General features: G+C 38.7%; 1 non-coding gene across 1 annotated transcript; it reads right to left on the bottom strand.

The window, feature by feature from the left end:
* Positions 1-10,777: 10,777 nt before the first annotated feature.
* On the bottom strand, positions 10,778-10,884 carry LOC114182798. The gene has a single exon (XR_003604234.1). It is a non-coding gene; the product is annotated as a small nucleolar RNA R71 (small nucleolar RNA).
* Between the last annotated feature and the right edge of the window lie 2,265 nt (positions 10,885-13,149).

The following is a 13,149-nucleotide window of genomic DNA, read 5'->3' on the forward strand; positions in this document are numbered from 1 at the left end:
GTTGAGGAGGTTACACAACATTTGGACAGATTGAAAGAAGTTACCTCCACTAAGGATGAAGTGGAGAAGTTGGAAAAAGGAAAGTTAGATGATTAAGGCAAAGTGGAACTAAAATTGTTGCCTGATCATCTTAAGTATGTGTTTTTGGAGGATGATTCAAAGAAGCCTGTCATAATCAGTAATTCTCTATCAAAAAGTGAGGAACAAAAGCTTGTGAAAGTTCTCACAGCAAATCAAGGAGCTATAGGTTGGAAAATTTCTGATTTGAAAGGCATAAGTCCAACCTATTGCATGCATAAGATCATGATGGAAAAGGACTTTAAGCCCATAGCACAACCACAAAGGAGATTAAATCCTATCATGAAAGAAGTGATGAGAAAGGAGGTGCTAAAATTGTTAGAGGTAGGGATGATATATCCTATCACTGACAGTACATGGGTAAGTCCTGTGCACGTAATGCCAAAGAAGGGAGGCATGACTGTTGTTCAAAATGAGAAGAACGAGTTGATACAAACTAGGGCAGTCACCGGATGGCGGATGTGTATTGATTATAGGAAACTTAATCAAGCCACCCGGAAGGATCACTTTCCTCTTCCCTTTATGGATCAGATGTTGGAATGGCTAGCATGGAAAGCCTACTATTGTTTCCTGGATGGTTATTCAAGTTACAATCAAATAGTAGTGAATCCTGAGGATCAGGAGAAGACAGCTTTTACTTGCCCCTTTGGTGTATTTGCATATAGAAGGATGCCATTTGGTCTTTGTAATGCTCCTGCTACCTTCCAACGATGCATGCTAGCAATTTTTTCTGATTTGGTAGAGAAATGTATTGAGGTGTTCATGGACAACTTCTCAGTTTTTGGAACATCCTTTGACAACTTCTTAAAAAGATGCATAGATACGAATCTTGTGTTGAATTGGGAGAAATGTCATTTTATGGTTCGTGAAGGTATTGTGTTAGGCCACAAGATTTCATCCAGGGGAATAGAAGTGGATCATGCAAAGGTAGATGTTGTTAAGAAATTACCACCTCCAATTAATGTGAAGGGTGTTAGAAGCTTTCTAGGTCATGCTGGGTTTTATAGACGTTTCAGTAGAGACTTCTCCAAGATAGCTAAACCCCTTTGCAATCTTCCGGTCATACTCCTTTTGAGTTTGATGCTGAGGGCTTGAAAGCTTTTCATAGTTTGAAAGAGAAGCTGATTTCAGCCCCCGTGATCATAGCACCTAATTGGACTCAAGATTTTGAGTTGATGTGTGATGCAAGTGACTATGCCATTGGGGTTGTTCTTGGACAACGAAGAGAAAAGGTTTTTCATGCCATATACTATGCAAGCAAGGTCTTGAATGGTGCTCAGCTCAACTATGCCACAACAGAGAAGGAATTTTTGGCAATCGTGTATGCTTTAGAGAAGTTTAGATCCTATCTTGTTGGGTCTAAAATGATCATTTACATTGACCACGTTGCCATTAAGTATCTTTTGACCAAACCTGACTCCAAACCACGTTTGATACGTTGGGTCCTTTTGCTTCAAGAGTTTGATTTGGAGATCAGGGACAAAAAGGGAAGTGAGAATGTCATCGCGGATCATCTCTCTCGGCTAGTCAATGATGAAGTAAGATGTAAGGAGGGAGAGATTCGTGAGACATTTTGTGATGAAAGTTTGCTTCTCATTCAGGAAAGGCCATGGTTTGCTAATATGGCAAATTTTAAAGTTGCAGGGGTTCTCCCAGAGGAATTATCATGGCATTAAAAGAAGAAATTCTTACATGATGCCAAACAATTTGTTTGGGACAACCCATACTTGATCAAGTTAGGTGTTGACAATCTCTTGAGGAAGTTGCTGATATCCTATGGCATTGTCATAATTCGCCATGTGGTGGACACTTTAATGGAGAAAGGACAGCCGCCAAGGAGCTCCAATTCGGTTTTTACTAGCCCACTTTGTTTAAAGATGCTCATGCTCATGTGAGGAGTTGTGATAAGTGCCAAAGGGTTGGAAGCATTTCAAGAAGAAATGAGATGCCACTACAAGCCATTTTAGAGGTTGAGGTGTTTGATTGTTGGGCAATTGACTTTGTTGGTCCCCTACCTTCTTCATACAGTAATAAGTACATTTTGGTTGCAGTGGATTATGTTAGCAAGTGGGTAGAGTCAGCTACTTGTCAAAAAAATGATGCCAAGACAGTCATTAAGTTCTTAAAATGTCAGATTTTCTCCCGGTTTGGAGTTCCTAGAGTCCTCATTAGTGATGGAGGATCTCACTTTTGTAATGCTCAGTTGGCCAAGGTTTTGAAACATTATGAGGTTAGACACAAAGTTGCCTCTCTTTATCATCCTCAAACCAACGACCAAGCTGAAGTGTCAAACCGGGAGATAAAGAAGATTCTTGAGAAGAATGTGGCATCATCTAGAAAGGATTGGTCTATGAAACTGGATGATGCTCTGTGGGCTTATAGGATAGCCATGAAGACTCCAGTGGGGTTAACCCCATTCCAGTTAGTCTATGGCAAATCATGCCATCTTCCAGTGGAAATGGAACATAAGGCCTATTGGGCCTTGAAATTTCTGAATTTTGATCCCTCTTTGTCTGTTGAGAATAGGAAACTACAGTTGCAAGAACTTGATGAAATAAGATTGACTGCTTATGAAAGTTCAAAGAGATACAAGGAGAAAGTCAAGCTTTATCATGATAAAAAGCTTTTGAAAAAGGATTTTACACTTGGCCAGCAAGTGTTGCTTTTCAATTCTAGATTCAAACTCTTTCCTGGCAAGTTGAAATCTAAGTGGTCTGGACCTTTCACTATCAAGGTTGTAAAGCCTTATCGTGCTATTGATTTGATGGATCCTTTATCTGAAGATCCACTTAGAAGTTGGGTGGTGAATGGTCAAAGATTGAAACATTATTTGGGAGGTGAGCGTCAACGCCTCAAAACTATTTTTCATGTGCATGATCCATAGTTATTACCTGTCAAGCTAGTGACGTTAAAGAAACGCTACCTGGGAGGCAACCCAGTGTTTATTGCTGTTTCTTACTTCAATTTTAGAGTTGATGTTTCGATCTTATCGCCCAGCAAAAAAGCGAGTCTGGTTTTTTCTGCAAAAACCTGATACAAAATTATGCAGACTCACCCAGCGACTGTCTCTCGCCCAATGACAAGGACCACTGTAACTCTGTTAAAAAAATTCTCGAAATTAATCGATGGGCACACGTGCTCGCCTAGCGAATGACAAAAAATGAAAAAAAAATTGAATTTTAGGAGTGAAATTGTTGTACTTGCCCAGCGCCTGTCATCTCTCGCTCAGCAAGTGTGGCAGCTTTTATTGCTGTCAACGAGTAGTTGGGTTAATATTGACGACTTGTGCTGAAAAAGAGGTGCTCGCCCAGCGAGTCGTCTGCGCTGCCTCGACGGAATTACAGTTTCACCCTTCTTTTTTCACTTTAACCTAAGTTTTCCTTTCTGTTTCTTGGTGTGCGCCGTTTCTCTCGACTTTTCTCTTCTCCACTCATCTCTTACTTCTTTTCACCAGGTAAATTATCTCTTTTCTTTCTTTTATTTTGTTGTGATTTAGAATGTGCTTAGGGATTTAGTTTAGGAATGTTTTTGCTTGATGAATCTATTGTTGTTCACTATTTCTTTCTGTTTTCTGTATTTGTGTGCTGCAAGAACTCGCCTAGCGACTAAGCACTATTGTGTTGATTTATATGTATTGCTTTTATGCTTTGACGTTTGTTATTATTTTTCAGTGTTTTTATTATGTTCTTTGAGTAGATGGCTCCTCCCAAGACTGCTGCGGCGGGAAAAAAGAAGAGATTGACTTGTGGTTCCTCCTCTCATGCTCCTCAACCGGATTATATGGAGACAGAATTTGTGGAGAATTATGACCAGCACAGGTTCTCCTCCGAGGATGCTGCCAAGCGGTTTGTAGAGATCGTGTCTCGGGGCCTCATTCCAGAGCGGAAAGTGAAGTTAAATCTAGGGGAGTATGATGAATTCCGACTTAAGCTAGACAGGAGGAAATGGCATCGGGTGTTAGGGGATCTCCCTAATGAGATAGATGAGACTTTGGTGAAAGAGTTCTATGCTAACGCCTATCAACAAGTTAGAATTGGGCCCCGTCAAGCTAAGGTGTGCGGCAAGACAATTAAATATGACAAGCGCACCTTGAACACTTTTCTGAGGACAACCTGTGCTCCTCCTGGCCACGACACTCCCTATAGTGCATTGATGAGTGGTCAAAAAGATTTTTATGAGATCGTCTCGGTCTTATGTCTTCCTGGACATACTTTTGTGTTGTGTGTTAATGGCACGCCTGTGCGGCTCCTTTGGAAACACTTGACTTCTTTGGCTCAAATGTGGAGTGCATTCTATTAAACCAACCTCTGCCCTAACACACATACGCACACTTCTGATTTGAATTTGGAGAGGTCTTATCTCATTTTTGGGATAATCACTGGGCTAGACATGGATGTTGGTGCACTTATATCACAGGACATAGCTTATACTGTTGATGCTGCCAATGTAAACTTGGGCTTTCCTGCCATTATAACAGCACTTTGCAGGGAGAAGGGCCTTGTTTCTGATGCTCATGTGCTGTTATCTTTAGCTTCTCCCTTGGATAAGAAGTTCTTTCACAAAAACTACACCAACAAGGCAGTTGATGCTCCCGCACTAGCACCTGCCCGCCAGCCACGTGATGGTCTTGCACCTGCACACCAGCCACGCCGTGCCCAACCTATTTCGGCAGGCCTACATCTCAGTGGGGTGTGATGTGCCTGATGATGATGAGGAAGAGCAGGAACAGGAAGAGGAGCAGTAGGAAGAACAACAACAACAGCAACATCAAGAACCTAATCCAGTATGGATTCAACAACAGAAAAAGCAACAGGAGCTTGCTTGGAGTCGTTGGCTCTGAAGGCCATATCTGATGGTGTTATATTTTATCTTAGTTTGTTTAGTTATTTTATGTTGAATACCTGACATTTTGGTATTGTTATATTGTGTAGTTTCGTTGTGTAGTAACATTGTGATCTTGTTTCATATGGTTTTGCATGATTGGGGATTATTTGCTTGCAAATATGATTGAGTAAGATATTTGGATGTGGTTGCACCTTGATTCATTCCTTATTCTGTGCTTGAACATGCCTAGTGATTGGATGTATGAGTTTTGAGAATGTGTTGCATGAGAGCATGAGAGGAAAGATATTATTGCTATAAAGTTGATTTTGCATGATTCTTTGAATGCAATCACACACACTTGGTTAGGGATGAAAAAGGCAATTGTTTGTTTTTATGTAATAAAGCTACTTGTCCAAATAGCTAACCTTTGTACATATTGTGAAACCATTTGTGAACCCCTTTTTTAGCCTTGATGTATTGTTTCTTACCCTGAGTCTTGTGAGATATTATCTTACCTTACACCATGGAAGAAGAGAACAAGTTTTATGTTGTCAACATGGGTATGAGTTGAGATTAAGTTTGGGGGAAACATGTGATTGAGAAATGAGGAGTAAGTAGCTTGAAACTCTTAAGTTGTGATGATTGAAAAAGCTTAACATTCTGATGAAGGATTGACCCCAACCAAGGATGAAGGCACATGCTTAAGAAGACTAAGCATGTTTAGAAAGGAAGTTCACTAATCCTTCATCCCTTTCATTTGTGTTTGTTATTTTTGATTCCCTAAGTTGACTTAGTTGAATCAATCCATCATCTTCTTCTCTTGAGCTTTGTGAAAGGAACCTTCACATCTAGATAGCTTGCTTTCACTTTATGTCTTGCTTGATGTAAGCTCCATGAAATTGATTTTGGCCTAAAACTTAAGGAACTAAGTGTCCAAGCCACCTAAAACTCATTCTCACCATTTTATGAAACTAGTTGTGGAAAGAAGATAATTTTGCACCAATTTTTACCTAAAAACCGAGAGCAACCTTGCTCCTTGGTGAACTAAAAGTATGTTTTTCACTAGGTGTTATGCTACTAGTTTTCTTACTTGAGAATTGGGTGATATTGGCTAATTTGTTCCATACTTTAACTTGGTTATGATCTTTCTTGGTGTATGCATGATTTAAGACTTGAAGATGCTTGTCAAGTACTTTCCATAGAGTCTTTAAAATGTGCTTTTATTGTTTTATTCTTGTTAAAAGTTTTGTCTCAAACTTTTCTTCTTTAGAGTTTAGCTTTCCTTGTTTTTTTGCTTTTCTTGCTTGTCACTAGGTGTTCTCTGTTTTGTCTTACTAGTTTTCTTTTCTTGAAACTCTTGGGGTGTTGTGGCCGAATCACTTGTCTTGCATTTGAAAGGTTTTGCACAAGTTTTTAAAAGTGTTTTCTTCAATCCTTTGGTGGATTTTGAGTGCTAGCCTTGCCCTAGTACTTTGGGAGTGTGATCTAAACACTTGGGTTGCATTTTGGGTTGGAATTGGTCTCGTTTTTCATGTTGTCTAACCCCTAATTCATTTATTTTGTCTTGGCTTTGAGTGTTTTGTTGTAGGAATAATGGCAAGTTTATCAAATGCACCTACTCCAAACAAACACAATACATTGATGAGATTGCTTAGGGATTTGGAGTTGTCTAGGAAGGAGTCCTTTGAACAATTGAGAAAAGAAAAGGAGCAAAGTGACCTAAGAATCCAAGAGCACATTCAAAGGCTTGAAGCTAAAGAGCAAGAAAGAGATGCTAAGAAAAGAGGGCATTCTAGGCGCAACCCATCACAAGAGAAGCAAACTCCAAAGATTCCTAAGTTCAAAGGAGAAAATGACCCAAACATCTACATTGAGTGGGAACAAAAAGTGGACCAAACCAAATTTTTACCATTCATGTAGTTAGTGATCAAAAGCAAGTAGATTTGGTAATCTTAGAGTTTGAGGATTATGCCATGACTTGGTGACATCAATTATGTATGGACAATATTAACCAAGAGTCACTCGCGACTTCTTAGAGGGACCTTAAAATTTTGATGCGCGCTAGATTTGTTCCTTCCTACTATAGGAGGGAGACTCTTTTGAAGCTCCAAAGGCTTCAACAAGGGTCCATGTGTGTGGATGAATATTACAAGTTGATGGAGTCCATACTTCTAAAAGTAGGACTCCAATTTGAAACTGAAGAGGAAAAGGTAGCTAGATTTGTGAGTGGGTTAAGGAGGGACATACAAGATTTAGTAGAGTTATATGAGTACTCCTTTCTTGACAAAGTTTTACATTTGGCTACCAAAGTTGAAACTCAATTGCAAAAGAAAAAAGAGGCCAAGAGGAGTGGTTCATACAATGACTACTATTCTAGTACTTGGAAAGATAAAGAAAGAAAACATGATAAATCACCACCCAAGAGTTCCCAAGACCCACCTCCTAGGACTAATTCGTTTAGGCCTTCTAATGAAACTCCTAATTCTTCTCAAGGTACAAGGATAAGTTCTATAAAATGTTTTAAGTGTTTGGGATATGGGCACAGAGCTTCAAATTGTCCTACCAAAAGAACCATGGCCTTAAACCTTAAAAAAGAAGTAGAGAGTGAACATTTTTCTCCCCCTTCCCCCAAAAGTACTTCTTCCCACACTTCTTCTTCAAGTGAAAGGATTAAACTCCTTGAAGGTGGATTGTTAATGATAATGCACCAACTAAGACAAGTTTCCAAGGAACTTGACCCTTCTCAAAGACAAAACCTTTTTCATTCAAGGTGTCATATCAAAGACAAATTATGTCCCCTCCTCATAGATAATGGAAGTTGTGTAAATGTGGCTAGCACAAGGGTTGTGGACTAGCTTGGCTTGAAAACTATCCCTCATGCCAAGCCATACAAGCTATCATGGCTTAAGAAAGAAGACATTAAAGTAACTCAACAAGTCCTCATTAACTTTTCAATTGGAAATTTTAAAGATGAGGTGTTATGTGATGTTGTGCCTATGGAAGAAACTCATATTTTGTTAGGTAGGCCATGGCAATTTGATAGAAAAGTCTTTTATGATGGCCATGCTTTCTCCTTCCAAGGCAAGAAGTTCACACTTCTACCTCTCTCACCCAATCAAGCAAATGAGGACCCAAATAAAGTGAAAGATAAGAGAAAAGATGAAAAAGAAAAAGAGAAAGTTACCTCCAAAGTGTTACTTGCCTCTAAAAAATTATTTCCAAAGCAAGATGGACATCACCATTCTTCCTTCTCTTCCAAGGCTCAAAAGGAAGACCCAATGCACAAGCATGAGAAGAAGAGTGGTCTAGAAAAGAGGGATGGCCTAACCAAAGCTAGGGGTAGTACCCTTAGAAAAGATGGAACAAGAGCTCATAAAAGGGAGGCGCAAAACCTCCCCCAAATCAAGTCAACCTCCATCTACAAAGGCTTAAAGAATTTGTGGTCAAATTCTCTCCAAGAAGGGGAGGGTGATGAAGGATTAACCCCAACCAAGGATGAAGGCACATGCTTAAGAAGACTAAGCATGTTTAGAAAGGAATTTCACTAATCCTTCATCCCTTTCATTTGTGTTTGTTATTTTTGATTCCCTAAGTTGACTTAGTTGAATCAATCCATCATCTTCTTCTCTTGAGCTTTGTGAAAGGAACATTCACATCTAGATAGCTTACTATCTTAATGTCCAGTGGGGATTTCACTTAGCTTTCTTAATCAACTCACACCATATTCAATCATCTTAAAAGGGAACAAGATAATCCTTCATCACATTCTTAATGAAAATGTAAAAGAAAAAAAATTTGAGTTTGCAAAAGAGGCCAAAGGCAAATTAATGAAAAGGGTGCATGATATGAAATTGTGAGGTTGAGCTATGAAAAGAATATGGTGGATTGTATTGTTTGTATTTGGGGAGTGAGAATGTTCAATAATGTTTATGCATATAATTGTTCTCCTCTTTCATGGTGATTTGATTCCATGAAAAACCATGATTCTTCTAAGCCAAGCCAAGTTTCAACCTTAAAAAGACCTTTTGATCTAACCAAAGTGTGTGAAGTGTGTGAATGAGATGATGTGCAAAAATTGATGAAATAATTTTATAACATGCTTTTGTGAGGAAACACTGACTGTTGTTTAGAGTTGAAGAATCCTTTCACTGGTTGTCATATGTCATGCTAGTTGAGGATTTAAATTGATACACCATGCCATATATTTATGACTTTTGGAAATATAGAGGAATTTTCTTTAATTTGTGTAAAGTTGATATGTTTGAAGATCACATGTTCTTTAGTTCAATTTAGGTCAGTACTTTTGTTTGTGTCTGTATATATTTGTTTTACATAAGGACATGAAAATATTCAAGTTTGGGGGAGTTGATAAGCTTGATAAATACTTGGTATTTAAGCTTATTAACCTCTCTTATTTGTCTTTATTTCATGTGTATTATGTTTATTTCTTAGGTAGTTTATTAGTATTTTGTTTTTTGTTTAGTTAGGAGTATTTTTCTTTCTTAGATTATTGTATAGGTAATTGTATAGGAAAATGGAAGACTACAAAGCTATCTGTCAGGACCATCTCGCCCAGCCAAAGCCCCACACTCGTCCAACAAGAAGTCTGTCTCGCCCAGCGAGACATAGTAGTTGTGTGGCAGTTAAGTGATCTCTCGCCCAGCGAGAGATAAGGCTCGCCCAGCGAGCAGACAGTTCTGGTTGGTTAAGTTTCAAGAATCAAAGGAAAGGAGTTAGTTCTTTTTGTGGTAAAAAACGCAGAAAAACTCAAAAGCTTCGGTCAAGGGCACCTTGTGGACGAAATTACAGTGAATTCTTCCATCTACTCATGCGAATTCATCAAATCCGTATGTTCTAGATGATTAGGAGTAGCTAATCTCTATTTTCATTAAGATTGGATGTAATGAATTCATACACTATGTAACTTTTCCTATGCAATATAATCTCCTTCGTATTCATACATTATCTCTTGGTCATTCTAGAAATGTGATTTAATGCAAATTGTATGCTAAAATGGCTAAGGAATTAGAGTTCTAACATATGATTTAGAACTTGCTTCTAAGGGATTAGAGTAAGTATGCTTTTAACATGAATGTGAGTACGTAGAGATTTCTATATTGTGTAGCGTTAAATTAAGTTGATTCATGAAATCCAATCCTAATAATGCCTTTTACCGAATCACATCTTTATTTTTATAAGTTTGCATGCTTTATTGTACTTTGAATTAAAAATGTTTTTCACAAATGCTAAAATCGGTAAATAATCACAAGTAGATTAACAAACACAAATCCCTTGGGAAAACGACACTTGGACTACCATTTTACTACTTGAAATAAATTGGTACACTTGCCAATAATTTAACACGAATCTATCTTTGCATCCTGCATATTCTGTGACATTTCCTGATTCACCTAGTATTCATGTTTCTGTGCATTCTGAGCATATTGTGCATACTGAGCATTCTGATCATTCTGACATTCATTTTAAAACTGATAACATGGCTCAACCTTCACCTCATGAGAGGACAATAAGTGAGCTAATTGCACCTGAGTTCACTTATGACTCATTGTCCATTTAGTATCCTAAGGAGGAAGTTTCTTATGTTTTAAGAACTGGATTAATCCATTTGTTGCCAAAGTTTCATGGACTTGTAGGTGAGGACCCGTGTAAGCATACGAAGTAGTTCCATGTTGTGTGCTCCACTATGAAGCTTGCAGATGTCCAAGAGGATCATGTGTACTTGAAAGCTTTTCCTCATTCCTTGGAGGGCAATGCAAAAGATTGGTTATATTACCTTGCACCTAGGTTCATCACGAGCTGGGATGACTTGAAGAGATTGTTCTTGGCCAAATTCTTCCCTACGTCCAAAACAAAAGCCATAAGAAAGGAAATCTCTGGCGTCAAGCAACAATTTGGGGAGAGTCTCTACGAATATTGGGAGAGATTCAAGAATTTGTGTTCTATTTGCCCACACCACCAGATATCTGAGCATCTGCTTCTTCAGTATTTTTATGAAGGCTTGCACCATATGGATAGAAGCATGACTGATGCTGCAAGTGGTAGTGCTCTTGCTAATTCGAACCCAGTAGCAATGAGAAAATTGATTGAGAGTATGGCCTCTAACTCTCAGCAATTTGGTGCAAGAAATGATGCCATTGTTGTTAAGGGAGTTCATGATGTAGGAGCTACCGAATACACTAAGAAGTTGGCGACCAAGATTGATGCTCTTACCACCTTAGTCAACCAACTTGCTACGAATCAAAGAGTTGCACCTTCTATTGCAAGAGTTTGTGCATTTGCACGTCAGTTGAGCATTTCACATATTCTTGCCCCGCCTTGCAACAGGCCACGACTTTTGCACCTTCTGATACTCCTCATGCGTATGCAGCCAATATTTTCAACAACAATAGGCCCCAACACCCCTGTCTACAAGTGTCGCCTAGCGGAAAGACCCTCATCGCCAGGTGCCACATGTCCTAGTACATCTCTGATTTAGCAACTATCGCTTGACTGTCCAACCCTACCGCTAGGCACTGTATCAGTACCTACGTACTAGTTTTTAATCCTCCAGAACATATTCCACTCCCCATTCAAGGCTTTAAGACTCACAATAATTTACACCAATTTATTTAACAATTGTCACATGGTCACTTATTATCAAGGTTCCTATTTCCATTTAAGTTCAACCACCCAAGTAAACTAAAATTAGACTTCCTTAAAGTCAACCTTACTCATTCATAGTATGCCACAATCCACTCATACTACTTGTTTCTTGTCATTGGTTCATGTTATTACAGCCATCACCCCTCAATTATATGTAAAGCCACACTTAGACTTTATCCTAGAATTATAACTCACATTCACCCTAAGCAACTTCACATCATAGATCCAACTCTAAATGATACTCTGCCCCACCATACAGTAAGATTCTTATTTGTTTGACTTTGTTGCACTATCAACATATATACACAAATCTTTCATAATTCAACTTAGATTTTATACTTCTCTCTAATATCACCTTTTGCGTTATTTATTCTTCCTAACACCATAGACAGCACATCACCACTCTACTTTTCCTTACCATAACTGACTCCACAATGAATTTCCCTCTTGTTGCCATTTTGCAGCACACTCCACTCGTCTGTGCTTGTTGCTCGATGGCCATCCAGGTGCCGCCAAGCGGTGCATAGAATTCTGGAGAATTCTAGTAATTCCTGCACCTGTGAACTCTCGAACTCAATGCCCATTTCCATTCTCTGTGAATTTTACCCTCTCCTCAATTTGTTGTGATTACATTTGATCGAATATGCATCCCAAACCTTAGCCCATAGCCTTTTCCAGCGGAATTCAACTATCAATTAACCTCATAACCTCAAAACCTCAAGTTCCAAACCCTAAAATCCAGGTTCATGCAATTTTCCCCAATTAATACTCAATTACAACGTAATTATAACGATTATTAATCCTCAACAATCAACACATATAAGAACTCCATTTTTCCTAGATCAGAATCATTCCAGAACACCAAAAACATTAAAATCGAAACAATTAGTTCGCGTCGCCTGCGGATAAGCTCTTACCGCCAGGCGGTTCCATCTTTGGAACCCAGAAATTGCATAAAATATGGATGAGTGACCTAGTGGCTTTGAAGGCTTGCCAGGCGGTTTCTGGAAAATTTCCAGAAACATGACATTATGCAGTTTAAGCCAGAATTCAACATCCAATTTTACATACAACAGGCAACATAGTAACACGAATTTAAATGCACAGAGTCCATCTCCCCTAACCTGGTTTCCTTGCTTAATAGACAATGTTAGAGTTCCATTATGACAATAGCACTTGACTCGCCTTTGGTCAGCTCTATTCTACTCCAATTGGCCTCCAATTTCACCCTCACACAAAACTTTCAGCACAATTTGTTGTTCTAACTCCAAAAGGCTTCTCTCTCACTTGTTTTTGCCCTTAATTCCCAATTTCAATTTGACTTTTAATTGGTTTAATGGCTAAAACGAAAATTAACATTATACCCACTTAATGCTCATTGAATTAGTGTTTTATGATGGTTTTCCAGCCCTCTTGGTTGCTCCCTTGTCAACTAGGGTTTCTCTGCCCTTTCACATTCATGCCAAAGAAAATTTTGGCAAAAAGAAAGTTTAATTTGGTTCTACCAGGGTTCAAACCTATAACTATGCTAATGCCAACTCAATGCACAACCGTTCAACCAATTCATGTTTCGTGAAAATTCTT

This window comes from Vigna unguiculata, chromosome 4 (genome assembly GCF_004118075.2).
Source record: "Vigna unguiculata cultivar IT97K-499-35 chromosome 4, ASM411807v1, whole genome shotgun sequence".
NCBI lineage: Eukaryota > Viridiplantae > Streptophyta > Magnoliopsida > Fabales > Fabaceae > Vigna > Vigna unguiculata.